Below are 21,866 nucleotides of genomic sequence, written 5' to 3'. Positions count from 1 at the left end.
GAATATGCAGCTGCGTAGGGCACCACGTAATTTGGGGCACCAAATTTCTTGGTGCCCTAGGCAGCTGCATACTGCATATACGGCGCTGGCTCCAGCGGCCAGCCTCATCCCCCAGCCAGCCCCCCTGCTCCGCACCCGCCCTGTCCCCACTCGACCTCTTCCCCCAAGCCCCCTCCCCCGAGCGATGCCGCCGCCGGGATTAGCGGGGGTACTGGAACCCGTAGGAGGGGTCAGACCCGCCCCTGCACTCGGCGGCGGCGGCAGGAAGCAGAGCGACCCGGTTCCAGTCCGCACCGCTTTGCCAGCTCCCAGTCGCATTGCTCCGCTTCCCGCCGCCGCCGCTGGTGAGTGTGGGGGCGGATCTCTGACCCCTTCCTCCAAGCTCCCTCCTCTAGCGACAGGGGTGGGAGCTGGGGGAGCGAAGCAGGCTGGGTCTGGGTCACTCTGCTTCCCGCTGCCACCGGTGACTGGGGGGCGGGCCCAACTCTTGCTGCTAGCGCTAGGCCCCCCGCTAAACCCCCGTGCTGCCCTGGGCCTCCCTGCCCCCCACAACTCCTGCTGCTGGGGCCCTGCAGCCCTTAAACGCAGCCTCCCCGCCCCGCGGAGGGGACGGCCCCCCAGCAGAGCGGCCGGTCTGTCCACGGGGGGGTGCAGGTGCTGGGGCTGCGGTAGGGCACCACCATTGGTAGGGACAGCCCTGCCTGAACTGCACACACGCCACAGAGGAAGGCAAAAACAAAAAACCCCAAGGTCACTGCCAATCTGACCTGGGGGAAAATTCCTTCCTGTGTAAGGCTGAGGTCTTTTCCTGCAGCCATATTAGGAGAGCAGTAGCCATGAGCCAAGAAGCACTAAGTCACATCCTCACATTCCATCTAAATTACATTAAAACAATGTAATATTGGGCTGTTAAGAAGGCGATCCTGTCCTAATAGCAACCACCATCACCAAATAAAGAAACAGATCTTAAGAAGAAAAGGAGTACTTGTGGCGCCTTAGAGACTAACAAATTTATTTGAGCATAAGCTTTTGTGAGCTACATCTGATGAACTGAGCTGTAGCTCACGAAAGTTTATGCTCAAATAAATTTGTTAGTCTCTAAGGTGCCACAAGTACTCCTTTTCTTTCTGCGGATACAGATTAACGTGGCTGCTACTCTGAAACAGATCATAAGAAGGTTAATTCTATGATTCTAAGGAAAACTTTGATAGCATTCTGTAGCAAGAAATCACTTATAGAATATCAGGGTTGGAAGGGACCTCAGGAGGTCATCTAGTCCAACCCCCTGCTCAAAGCAGGACCAATCCCCAACTAAATCATCATCAACAGTGGTGGTTGCAAAATCCCAACTTCTTTATTGTTTTGTCTTTATGGTCCCCACTTCTCTATTGTCTGTATGATCTCTATCTGGTTCTTTGATTGTTTCTTTCTGTTACATAACTAATTTTGCTAGGTATAAATCAACTATGGCAGTGGGGTATCATTGGTTAAAGAATTGTTTTACAATATGTTAGGATTGGTTGGAAATTTGTTTAGTAATATTTAATAAAATGATTGGTTAAGATATAGCTAAGCAGGACTCAAATTTCACTGTATAAACTGAGGTCCAAAAGGAAGTTCTTTGGAACCAACTCCAGGGCACAGCCCCAGGATCAGAGCTGCCAGACCTCAACATCCTGCCAATCACACTATGCAGAAGCTGGAGTCCCCGGATGACCTGATCCTGACTGGCCAGCAGGAAAAGTTCATCCGCCTTATTGGGAGTGGTGAGCATTGTATGCTTAGCGTGTGTGTTCTGCTTTGGTGACTGTTAATAAATAGAGGTTAAGGATATTCCTGTGTAAGGCTCTTTCACTGGTAAAAGACCCCCTATACTCGTAGAGCCCTAAGTCCACAGGGAATTGGTGTTATACCCTGTACCCACGGAGAGGTAGATCCCGGAGCCCATGGAGGGGTAAAGTTGGGTGCCTTATACCAGGAGCCCTAGGAACTGGGAAAAGGTTAGGGTGCCTAAATTAACTGGGTTATGCCTTGAGCCCACGGAAGGGTAAAGGTGAGTGCCCTAGAGTGTGTGTAACAGAGAGTTTTGTGCGGGTAACACCTGACCCCACAATATGATGATCATTTAGACCCTGAGCATGTGAGGAAGAACCAGGGAATCAAGCATTTGAGAGAGAGGAATGCTTGGTACCACCTCAAAGCCCTGACCACCTGCCAAATGTCCCATCTTAGCCATGACTATCCCTGATGCTTTGGAAGAAAGAGATTAAAAAAAATCCATCCCAGAAAACATGAGAGGGAGGGTCAATCTCTTCCTGACCCTGCCAGTGGCCAGTTAAAATCCTGAAGCAGGAGTTTTAGGGCGATAAGAGAGAAATCAGACGTGAGCCCTAGGGATGTTGAGACTCCTTCCCTCCCCCCATTACAAGTAATGCCATCATATGATCACATTCTTAATTTGTCCATCACTCTCTTAAACTGATTAAGAAAAGGAGTACTTGTGGCACCTTAGAGACTAACCAATTTATTTGAGCATGAGCTTTCGTGAGCTACAGCTCACTTCATCGGATCCGATGAAGTGAGCTGTAGCTCACGAAGCTCATGCTCAAATAAATTGGTTAGTCTCTAAGGTGCCACAAGTACTCCTTTTCTTTTTGCGAATACAGACTAACACAGCTGTTACTCTGAAACCTGTCATTAAACTGATTAAGTTGTTTACTCCTAAAACTCCTGTTGGGAGGCTACATTTGTAACGGTTAGACCCCTCCATCCACAAGGTCATAGAATAGTAGAATACCAGGATTGGAAGGGACCTCAGAAGATCATCTAGTCCAACCCCCTGCTCAAAGCAGGACCAATCCCCAATTTTTGCCCCCAGATCCCTAAATGGCCTCCTCAAGGATTGAACTCACAACCCTGGGTTTAGCAGGTCAATGCTCAACCACTGAGCTATCCCTCTCATAACATCAGGAACGCATTACTGGCTCCCAGTCATAGGTATAACTATTTAGGTTTAGGTTTGGTTTATAAAAGCCATAGTATGGACACAGTTACACTGGTATAAAGATGATTTATATCTGTAATAGTTATTTCCCTTTTTGTATAGTATAAAGCAACTCTATACTAAGGGTATGTCTACACTGCCCTCATTACTGCAAGGCAGCACTATGACATTGGGAGTGTAGATATGCTTTATCGCCGGGGGACAGCTCTCCTGGTGATAAAAAACCCCCACTCCGAACAAATCACTGTCTATACTGGTGCTTTTCAGCACTAAAACTTTTGTCACTTGGGGGGTGTTTTTTCACACCCCTGAACGACTAAAGTTTTAGCACTGAAAGTGGCAATGTAGACACAGCCTAATGTAACTGCATGCACAGTAAAAGGGTTGTACAACTTTAGCAATACTGGTACGTAGTTAAATTGGTACAACTTTCTAATGTTGAAAGGCTCAAGTTCCCTCTGATCTGGCTCACTAGATCCTACTCCCTATAGTAAAATATATTTACTTGCAGTATGAAAAGGAGTACTTGTGGCACCTTAGAGATTAACCAATTTATTTGAGCATGAGCTTTCGTGAGCTACAGCTCACTTCATCAGATGCATGCCGTGGAAACTACAGCAGACTTTATATATACACAGAGAATATGAAAAAATACCTCCTCCCACCCCATTGTCCAGCTGGTAATAGCTTATCTAAAGTGATCATCAGGTGGGCCATTTCCAGCACAAATCCAGGTTTTCTCACCCTCCACCCCCCCACACAAATTCACTCTCCTGCTGGTGATAGCCCATCCAAAGTGACAACTCTTTACACAATGTGCATGATAATAAAGTTGGGCCATTTCCTGCACAAATCCAGGTTCTCTCACCCCCTCACCCCCCTCCCAAAAACCACACACACAAACTCACTATCCTGCTGGTAATAGCTCATCCACAGTGACCATTCTCCCTACAATGTGCATAATTAAGGTGGGCCATTTCCAGCACAAATCCAGGTTTTCTCACATCCTCCCCACCCCCATACACACACAAACTCACTCTCCTGCTGGTAATAGCTCATCCAAACTGACCACTCTCCAAGTTTAAATCCAAGTTAAACCAGAACATCTGGGGGGGGGGGGGTAGGAAAAACAAGAGGAAATAGGCTACCTTGCATAATGACTTAGCCACTCCCAGTCTCTATTTAAGCCTAAATTAATAGTATCCAATTTGCAAATGAATTCCAATTCAGCAGTTTCTCGCTGGAGTCTGGATTTGAAGTTTTTTTGTTTTAAGATAGCGACCTTCATGTCTGTGATTGCGTGACCAGAGAGATTGAAGTGTTCTCCGACTGGTTTATGAATGTTATAATTCTTGACATCTGATTTGTGTCCATTTATTCTTTTACGTAGAGACTGTCCAGTTTGACCAATGTACATGGCAGAGGGGCATTGCTGGCACATGATGGCATATATCACATTGGTGGGTGTGCAGGTATACGAGCCTCTGATAGTGTGGCTGATGTTATTAGGCCCTGTGATGGTGTCCCCTGAATAGATATGTGGGCACAATTGGCAATGGGCTTTGTTGCAAGGATAAGTTCCTGGGTTAGTGGTTCTGTTGTGTGGTATGTGGTTGTTGGTGAGTATTTGCTTCAGGTTGCGGGGCTATCTGTAGGCAAGGACTGGCCTGTCTCCCAAGATTTGTGAGAGTGTTGGGTCATCCTTTAGGATAGGTTGTAGATCCTTAATAATGCGTTGGAGGGGTTTTAGTTGGGGGCTGAAGGTGACGGCTAGTGGCGTTCTGTTATTTTCTTTGTTAGGCCTGTCCTGTAGTAGGTAACTTCTGGGAACTCTTCTGGCTCTATCAATCTGTTTCTTTACTTCTGCAGGTGGGTATTGTAGTTGTAAGAAAGCTTGACAGAGATCTTGTAGGTGTTTGTCTCTGTCTGAGGGGTTGGAGCAAATGCGGTTGTATCGCAGAACTTGGCTGTAGACGATGGATCGTGTGGTGTGGTCAGGGTGAAAGCTGGAGGCATGCAGGTAGGAATAGCGGTCAGTAGGTTTCCGGTATAGGGTGGTGTTTATGTGACCATTGTTTATTAGCACTGTAGTGTCCAGGAAGTGGATCTCTTGTGTGGACTGGACCAGGCTGAGGTTGGTGGTGGGATGGAAATTGTTGAAATCATGGTGGAATTCCTCAAGGGCTTCTTTTCCATGGGTCCAGATGATGAAGATGTCATCAATATAGCGCAAGTAGAGTAGGGGCTTTAGGGGACGAGAGCTGAGGAAGCGTTGTTCTAAATCAGCCATAAAAATGTTGGCATACTGTGGGGCCATGCGGGTACCCATAGCAGTGCCGCTGATCTGAAGGTATACATTGTCCCCAAATGTGAAATAGTTATGGGTAAGGACAAAGTCACAAAGTTCAGCCACCAGGTTAGCCGTGACATTATCGGGGATAGTGTTCCTGACGGCTTGTAGTCCATCTTTGTGTGGAATGTTGGTGTAGAGGGCTTCTACATCCATAGTGGCCAGGATGGTGTTATCAGGAAGATCACCGATGGATTGAAGTTTCCTTAGGAAGTCAGTGGTGTCTCGAAGGTAGCTGGGAGTGCTGGTAGCGTAGGGCCTGAGGAGGGAGTCTACATAGCCAGACAATCCTGCTGTCAGGGTGCCAATGCCTGAGATGATGGGGCGCCCAGGATTTCCAGGTTTATGGATCTTGGGTAGTAGATAGAATATCCCAGGTCGGGGTTCCAGGGGTGTGTCTGTGCGGATTTGATCTTGTGCTTTTTCAGGAAGTTTCTTGAGCAAATGCTGTAGTTGCTTTTGGTAACTCTCAGTGGGATCATAGGGTAATGGCTTGTAGAAACTCGTGTTGGAGAGCTGCCGAGCAGCCTCTTGTTCATATTCCGACCTATTCATGATGACAACAGCACCTCCTTTGTCAGCCTTTTTGATTATGATGTCAGAGTTGTTTCTGAGGCTGTGGATGGCATTGTGTTCTGCACGGCTGAGGTTATGGGGCAAGTGATGCTGCTTTTCCACAATTTCAGCCCGTGCACGTCGGCGGAAGCACTCTATGTAGAAGTCCAGTCTGCTGTTTCGACCTTCAGGAGGAGTCCACCTAGAATCCCTCTTTCTGTAGTGTTGGTAGGGAGGTCTCTGTGGATTAGTATGTTGTTCAGAGGTATTTTGGAAATATTCCTTGAGTCGGAGACGTCGACTGGACACTACAGTGCTCATAAACAATGGTCACATAAACACCACCCTATACCGGAAACCTACTGACCGCTATTCCTACCTGCATGCCTCCAGCTTTCACCCTGACCACACCACACGATCCATCGTCTACAGCCAAGCTCTGCGATACAACCGCATTTGCTCCAACCCCTCAGACAGAGACAAACACCTACAAGATCTCTGTCAAGCTTTCTTACAACTACAATACCCACCTGCAGAAGTAAAGAAACAGATTGATAGAGCCAGAAGAGTTCCCAGAAGTTACCTACTACAGGACAGGCCTAACAAAGAAAATAACAGAACGCCACTAGCCGTCACCTTCAGCCCCCAACTAAAACCCCTCCAACGCATTATTAAGGATCTACAACCTATCCTAAAGGATGACCCAACACTCTCACAAATCTTGGGAGACAGGCCAGTCCTTGCCTACAGATAGCCCCGCAACCTGAAGCAAATACTCACCAACAACCACATACCACACAACAGAACCACTAACCCAGGAACTTATCCTTGTAACAAAGCCCATTGCCAATTGTGCCCACATATCTATTCAGGGGACACCATCACAGGGCCTAATAACATCAGCCACACTATCAGAGGCTCGTTCACCTGCACATCCACCAATGTGATATATGCCATCATGTGCCAGCAATGCCCCTCTGCCATGTACATTGGTCAAACTGGACAGTCTCTACGTAAAAGAATAAATGGACACAAATCAGATGTCAAGAATTATAACATTCATAAACCAGTCGGAGAACACTTCAATCTCTCTGGTCACGCAATCACAGACATGAAGGTCGCTATCTTAAAACAAAAAAACTTCAAATCCAGACTCCAGCGAGAAACTGCTGAATTGGAATTCATTTGCAAATTGGATACTATTAATTTAGGCTTGAATAGAGACTGGGAGTGGCTAAGTCATTATGCAAGGTAGCCTATTTCCTCTTGTTTTTCCTACCCCCCCCCCCCCAGATGTTCTGGTTTAACTTGGATTTAAACTTGGAGAGTGGTCAGTTTGGATGAGCTATTACCAGCAGGAGAGTGAGTTTGTGTGTGTATGGGGGTGGGGAGGATGTGAGAAAACCTGGATTTGTGCTGGAAATGGCCCACCTTAATTATGCACATTGTAGGGAGAATGGTCACTGTGGATGAGCTATTACCAGCAGGATAGTGAGTTTGTGTGTGTGGTTTTTGGGAGGGGGGTGAGGGGGTGAGAGAACCTGGATTTGTGCAGGAAATGGCCCAACTTTATTATCATGCACATTGTGTAAAGAGTTGTCATTTTGGATGGGCTATCACCAGCAGGAGAGTGAATTTGTGTGGGGGGGTGGAGGGTGAGAAAACCTGGATTTGTGCTGGAAATGGCCCACCTGATGATCACTTTAGATAAGCTATTACCAGCTGGACAATGGGGTGGGAGGAGGTATTTTTTCATATTCTCTGTGTATATATAAAGTCTGCTGCAGTTTCCACGGCATGCATCTGATGAAGTGAGCTGTAGCTCACGAAAGCTCATGCTCAAATAAATTGGTTAGTCTCTAAGGTGCCACAAGTACTCCTTTTCTTTTTGCGAATACAGACTAACACGGCTGTTACTCTGATACTTGCAGTATATTATTCAGCCACTAGATGTCTCTGTGTGCTGTATACAGTTCCAGAAAGGGAGCAGTCCTGGTAAATAAGGGAGACAAAGTTGGGACTGAAATTAATATACAAGCCCGTTTGTGTCTGTAGTTGTTTTCTTTACAAAATACCTCCTTTTGAAAAAGGATTGTGATTCCATATATTATGATACACCCTGCCCACAGGTGGGAACGGAACTCACTTGGAGCTCCTCACCCCCAGGGAATGCCTACACTAGATTTTTACATCAAATTAATTGATTGCCAGTTATATTGAGGTAATTAACACATTTGTAAGGGCTAATCTGGACACTCTACAAATGTACCTTCAAGGACAAAAATATTTGTGGTTTAATTTAGGATATGGGCAAAAATAGTGTTTTTCTATTGTGTTAGCTCAATTGAGTTAGCTTAACATGATTAACATGTTGCATCCGATGAAGTGAGCAGTAGCTCATGAAAGCTTACGCTCAAATAAATTGGTTAGTCTCTAAGGTGCCACTAGGACTCCTTTTTTTTTTGCGAATACAGACTAACACGGCTGCTACTCTGAAACTTAACATGATTAGAAAGCCCAGTTAAGGGCTTTCACTAGGCCATGTCTGTGATAGAAAAAAGGTGTGTTTTTACAATGAACAAGCTAATGGACATAGCTATCTCACTGTAAACTCCTAATGTAGACAAGGCAAGTGAGTGGGGCTCTTTTGAGCATCACACTGGACTCATGCTGGGCCAGTTTATTGGGGAAAGGCTGTGAATCTGTGGTACTGGAGTTAACAGTTTCCTGACACTCTCCCCACAGTAGTGTGGAATATAGAGAGAACAGGGTTTCTAGGAAGACAGAAAGGGATGGGGAAGGGCTGTCAGTGGTCAGATTACAAGGCAGAATTAACAAGAGATCTCTGTCTCTTATTTCTGTTTCTGTATTTGGGCCTAATTCACCATTGCTTTACATCTTGTGCAGTCCCTTCCACCAACACAAAGTGAATACATAGCGGGTATAGAATGTAGGATTTGCAACATTTTATAACTCTCTCCCCTTCCCCATCTCCTGCTCCTTCCATCTCAGGTTTTATCTCTCTATTGATCCGTTTCTCTCACACTCTCTGATACGCTTGCTGCCTTTCATTATTAGTCAGATAAAGCCAGGAAGCTCCATCATCCTAGCTACGTGATCCTGTCTCTATCCTAGCTCTGCATCCCTACCCCTCACTCATTTCATCTGCTAGATTGTACTGCTGCCTTTCTGCTTCGATTTCATGCAGCTGTGAGCCTAAAACAAGGAAGAGGCCTGTGGAAGTCTCCTGTGTAATCCAGACTCTGAGATGCCCTCGAGCTGAGGTTCCCACTGTCTCCCCAAAAACACTCATTCTAATCTCTCACAAAAACTCTCCCACAACCTCACCATAGCACAATAAAGCATAGCTTTCCTCTACCTTTAGGCCCTAATCTAGTGTGGTCAAGTTTTGTGATATTTGGTGTTTTTCTTAAAGCCCCAGCTCCTGGAGCGGTGAGAAATTCAGCTTTCATTTTCTGAAAAAGTAAGTTTCTACCCTCATGGCTACTGAGGAAAGCTGGAAATATGATTTCAGTGTAATCTAAAACTGGAAGGCAAAGAAAAGGAATCCAAAATTTATTATTTTAAAAAAATCTCTCATATTCTAGGTCATATTCTAGGCCAATCTCATTATTTTGGGTCCTGACTCATGATTTTTGAATGCTGGGGGCTGACAAATGCTTCCAGCCCTAGCTCTAAAACCCATCCCCTCACTGCGCCCTAACCATAGCCCCCCACCCAGGAAACCCCACTCCCCTCTCCCCCTAACTTCATCCTGTCTTATGCTAAACCCATTAGGGTGTATCTATATTATTACAACGTGTTACTCTGTTTGAATGCAGTTGTGAAGAAATGAGATAGCTGGCATGGTATTCATCATGATTTGCCTTGCTCCATACTGACTGGTCACAGTATCATGTAATTCTTCACAATTGTATTCAAGCATGGAAGTATTCATAGATTCATACATTTTAAGGCCAGGGAATTATGATCATTCATTCTGACCTCCTTTATATCATAGGCTATCAAATTTCAGCTAGTTGCCCCTGTGTTAAGCCCAATAATTTGTATATTACTAAAGCATATCTTTCATGCAGGCATCCACTCCTGATATGAATACTCCAAGAGATAGAAAATCCACCACTTCCCTTAGTAGTTGTTCCACCCTCATTGTTAAACATGTGTGCCTTATTTCTAATTTGAATTTGTCTGGCTTCAGCTTCCAGCCATTGGTTCTTGTTATGTCTTTCTCTGTATACTGAAGATCCCTTTAGTACCCAGTATTTTCTCCCATGAAGGTACTTATACATTGTAATCAAGTCATCTCTCAGTCTCCTTTTAGATCAGCTAAACAGATGGAGCTCTTTAAGTCTCTCACTGTAAGGAATTTGTTCCAGTTTTCAAATAATTTGTGTGGCTCTCCTCGGCACACTCTCCAATTTTCCAACATCCTTTTAAAGATGTGGACACTAGAACTGGATGCAGAATTCAGATATTGGTCCCATCAGTGCTGTAATCAGCAGTAAAATCACCTTCCTGTTTCTACATCCAAGGATCACAGTCACCCTTTTTGCCACAGTGGGAGTTCATATTGTTTACCCAATATGACCCCTAAATCCTTTTCAGAGTCAGTGCTTACCAGGATACAGTCCCTCGTTCTTTAGGTGTAGCTCAGCATTCCTTTTTCCTCGATATATAACTTTGCATTTGCCTGTATTAAAACACATATTGTTTGAATGGGCCCAGTTTACTAACCAATCCAGATCACTCTTTATGACTGCCCTGGTCTCATCACTATTCACCCCTCTGCTAATCTTTGTATCACATGCAAAGTTTATCAAGAGTGATTGAATATTTACTTCCAGATCATTGATGAAAATGTTGAATAGTTGTGCATTTAGTACTGGTCCATGCAGAACAACACTAGAGACACTCCCATTTGATGATGAATCCCCATTGCTGCTACTTTTGGGGGAATGGTAAGTAATGAAGTGACAAGTCACTGATACAGAGTGATCTGGATGACTTGGTAAACTGGGGGCAAGCAAACAATATGTGTTTTAATATGGCTAAATGTAAATGTATACATCTAGGAACAAAGAATGTAGGCCATACTTATATGATAGAGGACTCTATCCTGGGAAGTAGTGACTCTGAAAAAGACCTCAGGGTCATGGTGGATAATCAGCTGAACATGAGCTGCCAGGGTGACACTGTCCAAAAGAATTAATGTGCTCTTGGGGTTCATAAACAGAGGAATCCTGAGTAGGAGTAGAGACGTTATTTCACCTCTTTATTTGGCACTGGTGCAACTGCTGCTGGAATACTGTGTCCAATTCTGATGTCCACAATTCAAGAAGGATGTTGATAAGAGAGGGTGCAGAGAAGAGCCACAAAAATGATTAAAGGATTAGAAAACATGCCTTCTAATGATAGTCTCCAGGAGTTCAATCTAGTTAGCTTAACAAAGAAATGGTTAAAGGGTGACTTGATTACAGTCTATAAGCACCTACATGGGGAACAAATCTTTAACAATAGGCTCTTCAATCTAGAAGAGACACGTATAGCATGATGATGGCTAGAAGCTGAAGCTAGAAAAATTCAGACTAGAAATAAAGAGTAAAATTTTAACAGTTAGACCAACCATTGAAACAACTTATCAAGAATCATGTGGATTCTCCATCCCTAACAATTTTTATTCAAGATTGGTTGTTTGTCTAAAAGATCTGCTCTAGGAATTATTTTGGGGAAGTTCTATGGGCTGTGTTCTACAGGAGGTCAGACTAGATCAGGAGTGGGCAAATTATGGCCCCTGAGCTGGATCCAGGCCATCAGGGCTTTGGATCCGGCCCGTGGGAATTGCCACCCCCATGGCGTTGTGGGGCCCACGCCACTCCCAGAAGCAGCCGGCACCATGTCCCTGTGGCCCCTGGAGGAGGGGGCCAGAGGGCTCTGTGCGCTGCCCTTGCCTGCAGGCACCTCCCCCTGCAGCTCCCATTGGCTGGGAACAGGGAACCGTGGCCAATGGGAGGTTCAGGGGAGGTACCCACAGGCGAGGGCAGCATGCGGAGCCCTCTGCTCCCCCTCCCCCAGGGGCCGCAGGGACGTGGTGCTTGCTGATTCTCAGAGCGGCCCGGGGCCAGGGCAAGCAGGGAGCCTGCCCTGGCCCCGGTGCGTGCCGCTGACACCCTGGAGCCGCTCCAGGTAAGCTGGCGCCTGCATCTCAAACCCCTCGTGTACCCTGCACCCCAACTCCCTGCCCTGAGCCCCCGGCTTCACCTTGCACTCCTGCCTGTACCCCAACCCCCTGCTCTGAGCCCCCTCACGCAACCCTCCCTGCACCCCAACCCTCTGTCTTGAGCTCCCCACGCACCCCTCCGTGCACCTGAGTCCTTAGCTCCCTCCCGCACTCCCTTCTGCACCCCAACCCTCTTCCCTGAGCTCCCGCGTACACTCCACACCCCTCCTCTGCCCCAACCCCTTTCCCTGAGCCCCTTCCTGCACATTGCACCCCCTCCAACACCCCACACTCCCTCCCACACCCCAACCCCCTGCCCTGCCCTACATTCATGGCCCTGCATGCAATTTCCCCACCCAGATGTGGCCCTCGGGCCAAAAAGTTTGCCCAGCCCTGGATGAGCTGATCACAATCATCCCTTCTCGCCTTGGAATCTATAAATATAGTGTATAGTGCCAATTTTTTAACCAGAATGTCATGAAATACTAAGTCAAACACCTTACAAAACTCCAAGTCTATTACATCTACACAGTTACCTTTGTAAACCAAACCTATAATCTTATCAAACACTGAAATCAGGTTAGTTTGATAAGACCTATTCTTCATAAACCATGTTGACTGGCATTAATTATATTCCTATCCTTTCATTTTTTATCAGTTGAATCCTGTACCAGATTTTTCATTGTTTTATCCAGGATTGATGTCAGGCTAACTAGCCTTTGGTTATTCAGGTCATCTTGCTTGCCCTTTCTGAGTACTGGCACAATATTAGCACTCTTCCAGTCATATGGAATTTTGCCAGTATTATTTATCAAACATTAACATCAGCGGGCCAGAGATCTCCTCAGCTAACTCTTTTAGGACTCTTGGGTGCAAGTTATCTGGGTGCTAATTTTAAAATGTTTATCCCTGGTAGATGCTGTTTAACATCCTCCTTAGTTACTAATGGACTGGAAAGCAGTTAATCTATTCCTCAATTGATATGAGTACATCATCCTGCTCCTTTCCAAATACAAAATAGATTTAGAAGTATTTATTAACACTTCTGCATTTTCTGCATCATTATTAACGGTTTTACCATCTCCAGCTAGAAATGTGTCTATATCACTGCTAGGGTTTTGGTTTTTGTTTGTGTTTTTATTGGGAGGAGGGAGGGAGTGGTTAGGATATATAATTGCCGTAACAGATAAGGCATGAGCCTGACCTCACAGTACCACTATCACCCTAATCAATACCTTAAGCTCACTCTGATCCTTTAACCTTTACACTATCCTAAGTTTAACCCCTTCCAAATAATACCCTGTGTATAATGTCACCCTATCCGCCTCCTCTAAACCCTTAGTCCTTAATACCTCATCCCAACCCCTTCATCCAAACTTTACAGTAACAAGCCTCTTCACCAATCTCACCCTAATCCCTTACTCCATTGTCACTATAACCTTCTCACCCTAATCACACCACAACCCCCTCACCCAAAGCACTCCCTAACCTCACAGTGACCTGCCCATCCTACCCCTTTAAAATAAAAAGTCCCTTAACCAGTGCCCATCCCCTAAATTCGTCATAACCCCTTCAGGCTAATCTCACCCAGATATCAGCCTAGCACCTTCCTGTCCTTTCCGCCTACCCCCTTCATCTGTCTATCTCTCTCCTTTTCTTAACAACCTTGCATTATCTTCACCCCAGGCGTGTGGGGGGCAGGGGGGACGACTTGCTCTGTATCTCCCATTTCTCTGACTTCTTCCTCCTGTGTTTTTGCTCTTGGGGAGATTTTCAGGCTTTGCATCATTTGGATCTTCGCCCTTTAACTGACCTTTTTCCTGATTGAATTTCCTCCTCTCTTTTGTGCTTCCCAATTATAATAAATGCATTCACCAGAATTTGAAAAGGTCAGCAGGAGCCTGAGTGGCTAGTTTAGCCCCTTCTGGAGCCTCATACCCCTTAGTTAACTCGTAGGTCAGGAAAAGGGAAGGAGGGAGTGGGAGAGAGGGAGAAAGCCAGGAGAAGACTGCATGCTAACATGCACAGGATTAAGATGTCTGATTTTGGGAGAAGTGGTGGCACTATGTACCCCACCCACAGTGTGGTGTCTCTGGTCCTCTATATATCACTGGCTGCATAAAGTGAGTGTGGTGAAGATTAGAAGAGTGAGGTTTCTACAAATCATTTGCACAAGTCCCAGGAGGGCTAGAGGTGAAAAGGCTGGAGAATGGGAGAGTAGCCTGGATAATACCCCCACATAAAATCATGGGGATGGAGAAGAGGTGAGGTTCTGAGGCACACATACATAGACCTCTCTCCAGATACACACACGCTAAAATTCTCCCAATGCAAACACAAATCCTGACCTCCCCACCACAACATACACACTGACATCCCTCCAAACACACAAGATCTCACCATCAACCTCATGCACAACCACACATGCATGCTGATGCCCCCAGACACACACACACTCAACTGATTCTCTAGACACAAGAAACACACACTGACTCTCCTAGACAGGCATGTGAAAACACACACAAGAAGCACACACTGACCACATATACACACATGAAATAGACATACGGACACCCTCAAACAACTGACTATAATTTATTGGCATGACAATCTATAGAAGTGTTGACAAAGTGTAATAGACACAGTCTCCTCATATATCTGTTAAAGGTGGGTATAGTCTGTTCTAGGCTTCACACGGTTCTTGAGGTTTGATCCTGTGTGTCCATTTGTCATCAATGTCCATTCCTAATGCAATGGCAGGTTGCTATATAATGCTATATAGTATATACCTTTTCTGTCTCTCTCCCAAGGTCAGGAACAGTCTTTCCTCATCCATTGGGAGATGAGAATTTGAGGAAATGGCTTTCTTGCTCCCTCATATTTCAGAGTCTGGAATGGAAAATGTCTTTCTGTCTCTCCTCTGTCAACTGTTGGTTGCACAGTTGCTCCCCTCTGGATTTAGACTATGCTTTGTGTTTAGTACTTTGTGGTGAAGGGAATATTTGCATGTTGACCCCATCCGCAACCCTCAGACACACACCCCTAACCCCTCTAGCCTCAAACACACACTCAGAGATTTACTCAAAACAAGCACAGCTATTCCCATACAGAAACAGCCAGGAATGGATCCAAATAACAAATGGACATAGGGAATCAAACACCAAACACAGGGTGAAGTCCTTTCCTAGGCAAATCATACTCCCCTCTGATGGACACCTGTCTCAATACATTTTGGCAACACTTGTATAGCTTGTCATGCCAACAAAGTATTTAAAGTACGATTAAATTGGCACACACAAACACATTCTCATACACTGAAATGTAAACATTTCCACAGACATCCCCAAATACACACAGCAACACATCCAAATACACACTCAGAAGCACATACACATTGACACACAGAGTGTGGACACTGATGCGCTCCCCCAAACACATACACTGACACACAGTACATCTGTCACCCAGACACCCTGCCATGCACAAACTCCCCCAGGCATACAAACAGTTCAGTTCACTACTTTAGAAGGATAACAACAGTTGCCTAAGTTTGATCTAGAGGATCACAAATAGATTCTGAAGATCTGAAGTTTGGGGCAAGGGGAGTCTAGTGGGGATATTAGAGAGATGGAGATTCCAGTGGCATCAGGAGAGATCTGAAGTGGGCATCTGGTAGAGGAAGAGGGTATGGGAAAGGGGCAGTCCTGTTCTGGTGGGGCACTATGCTGAGTGTTGGGTGGGGGGTCTCAAAAGAAGAACTGCTGCATAGAGGAGGGGTCCAGGGTTTTAGAGGCGATTTTGGGGAAGGGGGAGGGTTCCAGGGGTGACTCTTGGGAGGGTAATCACTGGGTAATTTCTGCGTGAGACACGGATCAGAAGATTCCAGAGAAGGGGAATATCCTGGAGGTGGGATATTCTGGGTGGGTGTTGGGGGTCTTTTGGGAGAGAGGAGATTACAGAGGTGAGGTTACAGGATTGGGAAGGGGGAGGAGATTTTGGAAGGTTTATGGGGGAGGGGGCTCGAGGGGGCAGGGATGATGGGGAGGGAGTTTGAGGAAGAAGTGAGTCTAGCGGGAAGATTGTGGAGAGGGGCTTTCCAAGGGGGGCGTGGGGGGGGGTGTTCTGCATCACTCCTCCCAAGGACAGACCTTTCTGGCGTCTGACTTCACTGGGTAGCGCTCAAGCCAGAAGTGACGGGTCCCTTGGAGACACCTCTCTCCATAGCAACGTAATCGCTTCCCGTTAAGATCCTAACAATAAGCAGCCAGATGAGCGGGGAAAACAGACAGACAGACAGACTGAGCCGGGGGAGGGGAGGGGAGGGGACGGGTCTTGCTGCAGGGAGCAGGAGGGCTCAGCTGCTGGGGGCCAGGTCTGTTGGGGGGCACAAGGCGGGGGGTGGATGGGGTGTGCGGAGGAGAGGGGAGGCTGAGCGGCGGGGGCTCGGGGGCACTGGCGGCTGACCCCGGAGCAGGGGCTGGACGGGAGCGCTGCGGGGCGGGAAAGGGAGAGCTCCGGGGCTGGGCGGCGGCGGGCAGAGGCAGGACCGAGGCTCTCGGGCGGGGTTAAGGCTCCAGTCGCTCCGAAGCTCTGGGCTGTTCGCGGGGCCCCAGCCTCGGCTCTCCCGCCTCAGGCTGCCCGCCCCCAGCTCTGCCTGCACAGCCAGCCGGGGCTGCGTCTGCTCGGCGGGCGAGACGGCACCCAGGGGGTTAAAGGCAGCCAGCGAGGAGAGACAGAGGCAGGACGGAGCTGGCCCAGCCCTCAGCAGCTGTTTATTTCAAGACAGTCTCTCGGTCTCCTGCAGCCAGGGCTCAGCCCCGCCGAGCCGCCCGCCCGGCCATGCGAGGCACCGGCCGCAGCCGACTTAGCCGGGCCCCCCTTGCCCCGGGCTCCCCCGCTCCGGCTGGCCCTCGGGCGTCTGCCCGCAAGGTGAGTTTGTTCCCTGCCTCCGGGCGCCGCAGACGGTCCCGGGGATGCGGCTGGATGGGCGGGGCTGGGGAGGGGGGCGCATCCTTCCCCACGTCCTTCCTCCCCTGCCCGCCTGGCTCTCGGGGTCCCTGGCCGCTCCCCGCCTCCAGCCGCAGCTGTCTTCCGCGAACACCCCTCACCTGGCTCCGGGGCGGATGCCTCTCGCCCTGTCCAATACTCCCAGCCCTGCGGCCCCAGGAGACCTGTTGTGCTGGAGCTGGCGCTGGAGGAAGCGTGCAGGGGAGACTGGAGAGCCGAGGATTTGGACATAAGGGACTGTGAGGGAAATTGGAGAGGCAGAGAATCAACATACTTGTTACACATGCGGGGGAATCCTCACAACACGGTGCCCGGAATCCGCACCCCCAGAGCGCTACCACAGGGGGTCACACTCGCAATTCCCAAATGCAGATCTACGCCCAGTGTACAAGCACTGACTTCACACCTCTGGCCCGAAGCACAAGGAAATCCATCCCCGAAAGGCACACCCAGAATCGTTCCCCCAGACAGTGGGCACCTGGGATTCACGTGCCCAGTATCTGAGCACACTGGGATCTATGCCCTAGGACACTTGCATTGGGATTCCCATTGCCAGTCACTGAACACTTCAAGATCCTCACCCCAGTGCATTAACATTGGGTTCACACTCCCAGCACTATGGGACCAACACGGTGGGGTATTAGCACGGGATTCACAATTTCAGCTAGCACAGCATCCACAGACATTCATCACCCTGGATTCAAATTCTCAGCCTCCAAACACAGCTACATCCCACAGGATGTGGGATCCCATTTCCCAGCCCCGAGCACAGTGACAATGGGTTAGCCCAAGTGAATTAGTACCATGATTTCAACATCCCCAGGACACTAGCATTTGCAATTCACGCTCCCAGGCTCCTAACCCCACCCAAGTGCAGCAGAATCCACACCTTAGGGCAAATGCCTCCTTTCCCAGTTCTCTAACACTGGGATTCACACTTCCTGCCCTAAAAACCAGAGCAAGTCATACCTTGAGCCACTAGCACCAGGATTTGCGCTCCTACTGATCAAGTATGATGGGATTGGCACCTTGGCACATTAGCCCTGAGATTCACAATGCCCAGGCTTAGTGGAGTCTGCTGCTAAACACTGCCACTGGGATTCACAGTCCCAGACCCCAGTCTATCCAGGTTCGTACACAGATGGCTGCCACCACAGTATGTGAACACTTCTCAGTGACAGACATGATTTCACTCTCTTCCTTGCTGAGTGGTGAGTGGGTCATGCTCAGTTTTGTTTTGGCTTTTTAAATTATTATAAAGAGTAGGAATTTGGTGTGGGTTAGACTGAGCAAAGAGGGAGTTTGCCTTTAGCTCTCAATGAGGTGGAGTTAATGGGGAATGTTGTTTTATCTGGTAGTGAGGTCCATAGTCTTGGCCCAGCTCCTATGAATGTTCTGTTCCTCATAATCATGAGCCACCCCCTTCCCCCAGGTTGACAATTTCATTATTCCAGTGGAAGGTATTTGTCATGTGAGGCAATCATCGCAGAGGGAGAGGTGATTGAGTGCTCATGTCACTGGGGTCAGTCCCATGGAGGGCTTTGAATATCAGGATGGAGACCCTGAATTGGCTCTGTGTTCAATGGGGGCCCTGCGTGGAGTGCAGGGTGATGCATTCCAGAAAAATATGTTGCTGAACAAACAGGCTGATGCATTCTGAATTAGCCAAAGTGCTCTGAAGGTAAAGTGCTTCATTCCTATATAGAGTATTGCAAAAGTCTTATTTAGATGTTACAAATATACAGATCACTATGGCCAGAGCCAAGTCAGATAGAATTAGGTGCAATCTTTAAACCATCCCTGGCTACCTTCTTCCCACTAGTATGACCTGTCTTGTACGTATTCAGCTTTAATCAGTTGCTCATTATTCAGATGTTGTTCACTGCAAGACATCAAGAAAACTCTGAGATTTATAGTTTCCAAGGCCTCAAGGGACCATTGTGATCATCTCATCTGACCTCCTGTATAGCACAGACCATAGAATTTCATCAATTTTATTTCCTTCATCAAGCCCATAACTTCTGGCTGAGCTACAGCATATCTTTTAGAAATATATCCATTTAAAGACAATCCATCACAGTCTGAGGTAAATTATTCTATTGTGGGATCCTTATTGTTAAAAATTTGCCCCTTATTTAAATTTGTCTCACTTCAACTTCCAGCAGTTGGACAGTGCAGATAACAACTGATGCAGAGTTGGCTATTTGCTTATTGCTGGCACCTCAGCCCTTGCAGTCTCCCTATTTCTCTCTACAGTTTTATATTGAATAGGATGGCAGAAAGAATTGAGTGTTCTTGGCTCCCACCTATGAGAGGCATTGGCATGGATCAACAGTTGTCAATAATGAGTTTTTGAATTCCAACTGAATGCAACAGGATCTGCAGTTCAGGACACTAGCAGTGGGAGTCATATACACAGCATCCAAGTGGAGCATCATCTTGGGTTCAGCCTACTAACACAGGAATGCATGCTTCCAGCCCATGAGTGCAGCAGACTGCCCAGGGCATTAGTTCTGAGAGGCATATTGCCAGTCCCTTGGCTCAGTGGTATCCATGCTTTGTGGCATAAGCACCAAGATTCACGCTCCTAGTTTCCAAGAACTGTGGGATCTCTGACACAGGAAACCAGAACCAGTGAGGTGAATGCAGCTGGCTACACAACCCAGAGTAACAGCACTGGGATTCCCGTTCCCAGCCTCCAAGCACAATGAGATCTGCTCCTAGTTAGTACATTAGCTTCAGTATTCACAGTCTAAGTCTGGGTGCATAGTGCGTGTAATGCTGCCTGCAGTGACTCAAGAGCGTGGTACCAACCTCAGGGCAGAGTTTTAGGAACCTGGGCACAAACGCCAAATCAGTTGTGAGTTCTACCCTTAGATTTCAGCAACCAAGTGTCAAGTGAAAACTCCTCAGGTACTTTAACAGCCTTCTCATGGAGTCACAGACAGTCCCCTTGGGTACTCTGATTTATCTTGCCACCTAAGTGAGCCTACCTCTGTGATAGATGGTCTCTTACACCAAGAATCACAGCAGTATTCAAGCTACTCTCAGACCCAAAGGACCAGTTACTTACCCCAGGTCAGTTGCACGTTAGATCTCCCACCAAAAACATTATTTGGAGCCAATCTTACAATAAACTATATACAGATTTATTAAATAGGAAAAGGAAATTAAAGAGTTATTTACAAGGATAAAGCATGTAAACATAGATACACAAATGAGTTACAGTCTTAAATTTCATCAGGTAATAGAAGCTTCTGTAATAAGCAAACTCCATATGTTGGTTAGGGCTAACCCAAGTTAAGCAGCTGGGGATCTCTTGCTTATGCTTAGAAACACCTCCCCACACCCTCCCAAGTCCAAGCTGCATAGAGATCCCAAGTTCCTTTTGTTTGGGGTTTTTATTCTGCTCCTGCCCTATCCTCTGAGTTGCAAACTTAGCTGATGGAAGGAGTCCACTTGATTGACTCTTCTTCACAGGGAGAACGGCAGAATAGTAAAAGTCTTTTATCCTTTTGTTGATGGTACACAGGGAAATTCCAGTCTCAACATCCCATCAATGGACTTTTCCTTTTGGGGAGGCTGTAACACCCTTCTGTTGAAGATCAGCACCTTACACTAATTGATGTCTCTCTCCTGTCTGGGGATTTACACAGTTCAGAGGTTCACAATACAACTGCTCAAATATTGCCTTACAGCATGGGTAGGACCCTACCAAATTCCTAGCCATGGAAAAGTGTGTCATGGACTGTGAAATCTGGTCTTTTGTGTGCTTTTACCTTATACAATACAGATTTCACAGGGAAGACCAGCGTCTCTCAAATTGGGGGCCCTGACCCAAAAGGGAGTTGCAAGGGGGTAGCAAGGTTATTTTAGGGGGGGTCGTGGTATTGCTAACCTTACTTCTGCACTGCCTTGAGAGCTGGGTGACCAGAGAGTGGCGGCTGTTGGTCAGGTGCCCAGCTCTGAAGGCAGCACCCCACCAGCAGCAGAGCAGAAGTAAGGCTGGCAATACCATACCATGCCACCCTTATTTCTGTGCTACTGCTGGCAGGGGCTCTGCTTTCAGAGCTGGGCTCCCAGCAAGCAGACACTGCTCTCCAGCCGCCCAGCTCTGAAGGCATCACCACCACCACCAGCGCAGAAGTAAGGACAACAGTACTGCAACCCTCCCCCCCCCCCCCCCAAAATAAGCATACAAAAACTCCCCCACACTCACCACTCCTTTTTGGGTTAGGATGCCTACAATTACAACACCATGAAATTTCAGATTTAAATAGCAGAAATCAAGAAATGTATGATTTTTTTAAAAATCCTATGACTGTGAAATTGGTAGGGGCCTAAATATGGGATACAGATGATGTGAGATTAATGCATGCAGCAACTCACAAGCATTCAATAGAGACTAAACACATCCTTATAATTCTAATACAGTCAAACCTCGCAATAATGCAAATTCGGATATAACGTGATCATAAGTTGGCTCCCCTTTAAGGCCGTAATACTGTTCGCATTTTACCGGAATACTTTTTTTATGACATTTATAAATAAACCGTGTTCTTCCGGTCTTATAAGATAAAGTGACTCGTGGCCATTGCAGGCCCACTGCACTTAGTTCTTGGGTTGTACGTGTGTATGGTGTTTGCCTATGAACTTATTATTAGTTTCCTATATTTTTTTTAAAAAATATTTTACCATTATGGATATGCCAT

General features: G+C 47.0%; 1 protein-coding gene across 6 annotated transcripts in view; it reads left to right on the top strand.

Annotated features, from left to right (window-relative positions):
- The first annotated feature begins 250 nt into the window (after positions 1-250).
- Positions 251-21,866, top strand: part of PIANP (PILR alpha associated neural protein) — a 41,323-nt gene continuing 19,707 nt past the window's right edge. For 2 of the 6 annotated variants that reach the window (XM_073311494.2, XM_073311485.2), the window contains exons 1-2: positions 1,116-1,766; positions 16,952-17,076. The gene's annotated coding sequence lies outside the window, so the exon portion shown is untranslated. Of the gene's footprint in view, positions 345-1,115; positions 1,767-16,470; positions 16,520-16,951; positions 17,077-21,866 lie in introns of those variants that run through there. The other 4 variants (XM_073311522.2, XM_073311529.2, XM_073311536.2 and 1 more) reach the window with 4 other exon arrangements.

Source organism: Lepidochelys kempii, chromosome 1 (assembly GCF_965140285.1).
Source record: "Lepidochelys kempii isolate rLepKem1 chromosome 1, rLepKem1.hap1, whole genome shotgun sequence".
Classification (NCBI taxonomy): domain Eukaryota; kingdom Metazoa; phylum Chordata; order Testudines; family Cheloniidae; genus Lepidochelys; species Lepidochelys kempii.
This window is presented reverse-complemented; position numbering and strand designations above follow the sequence as displayed.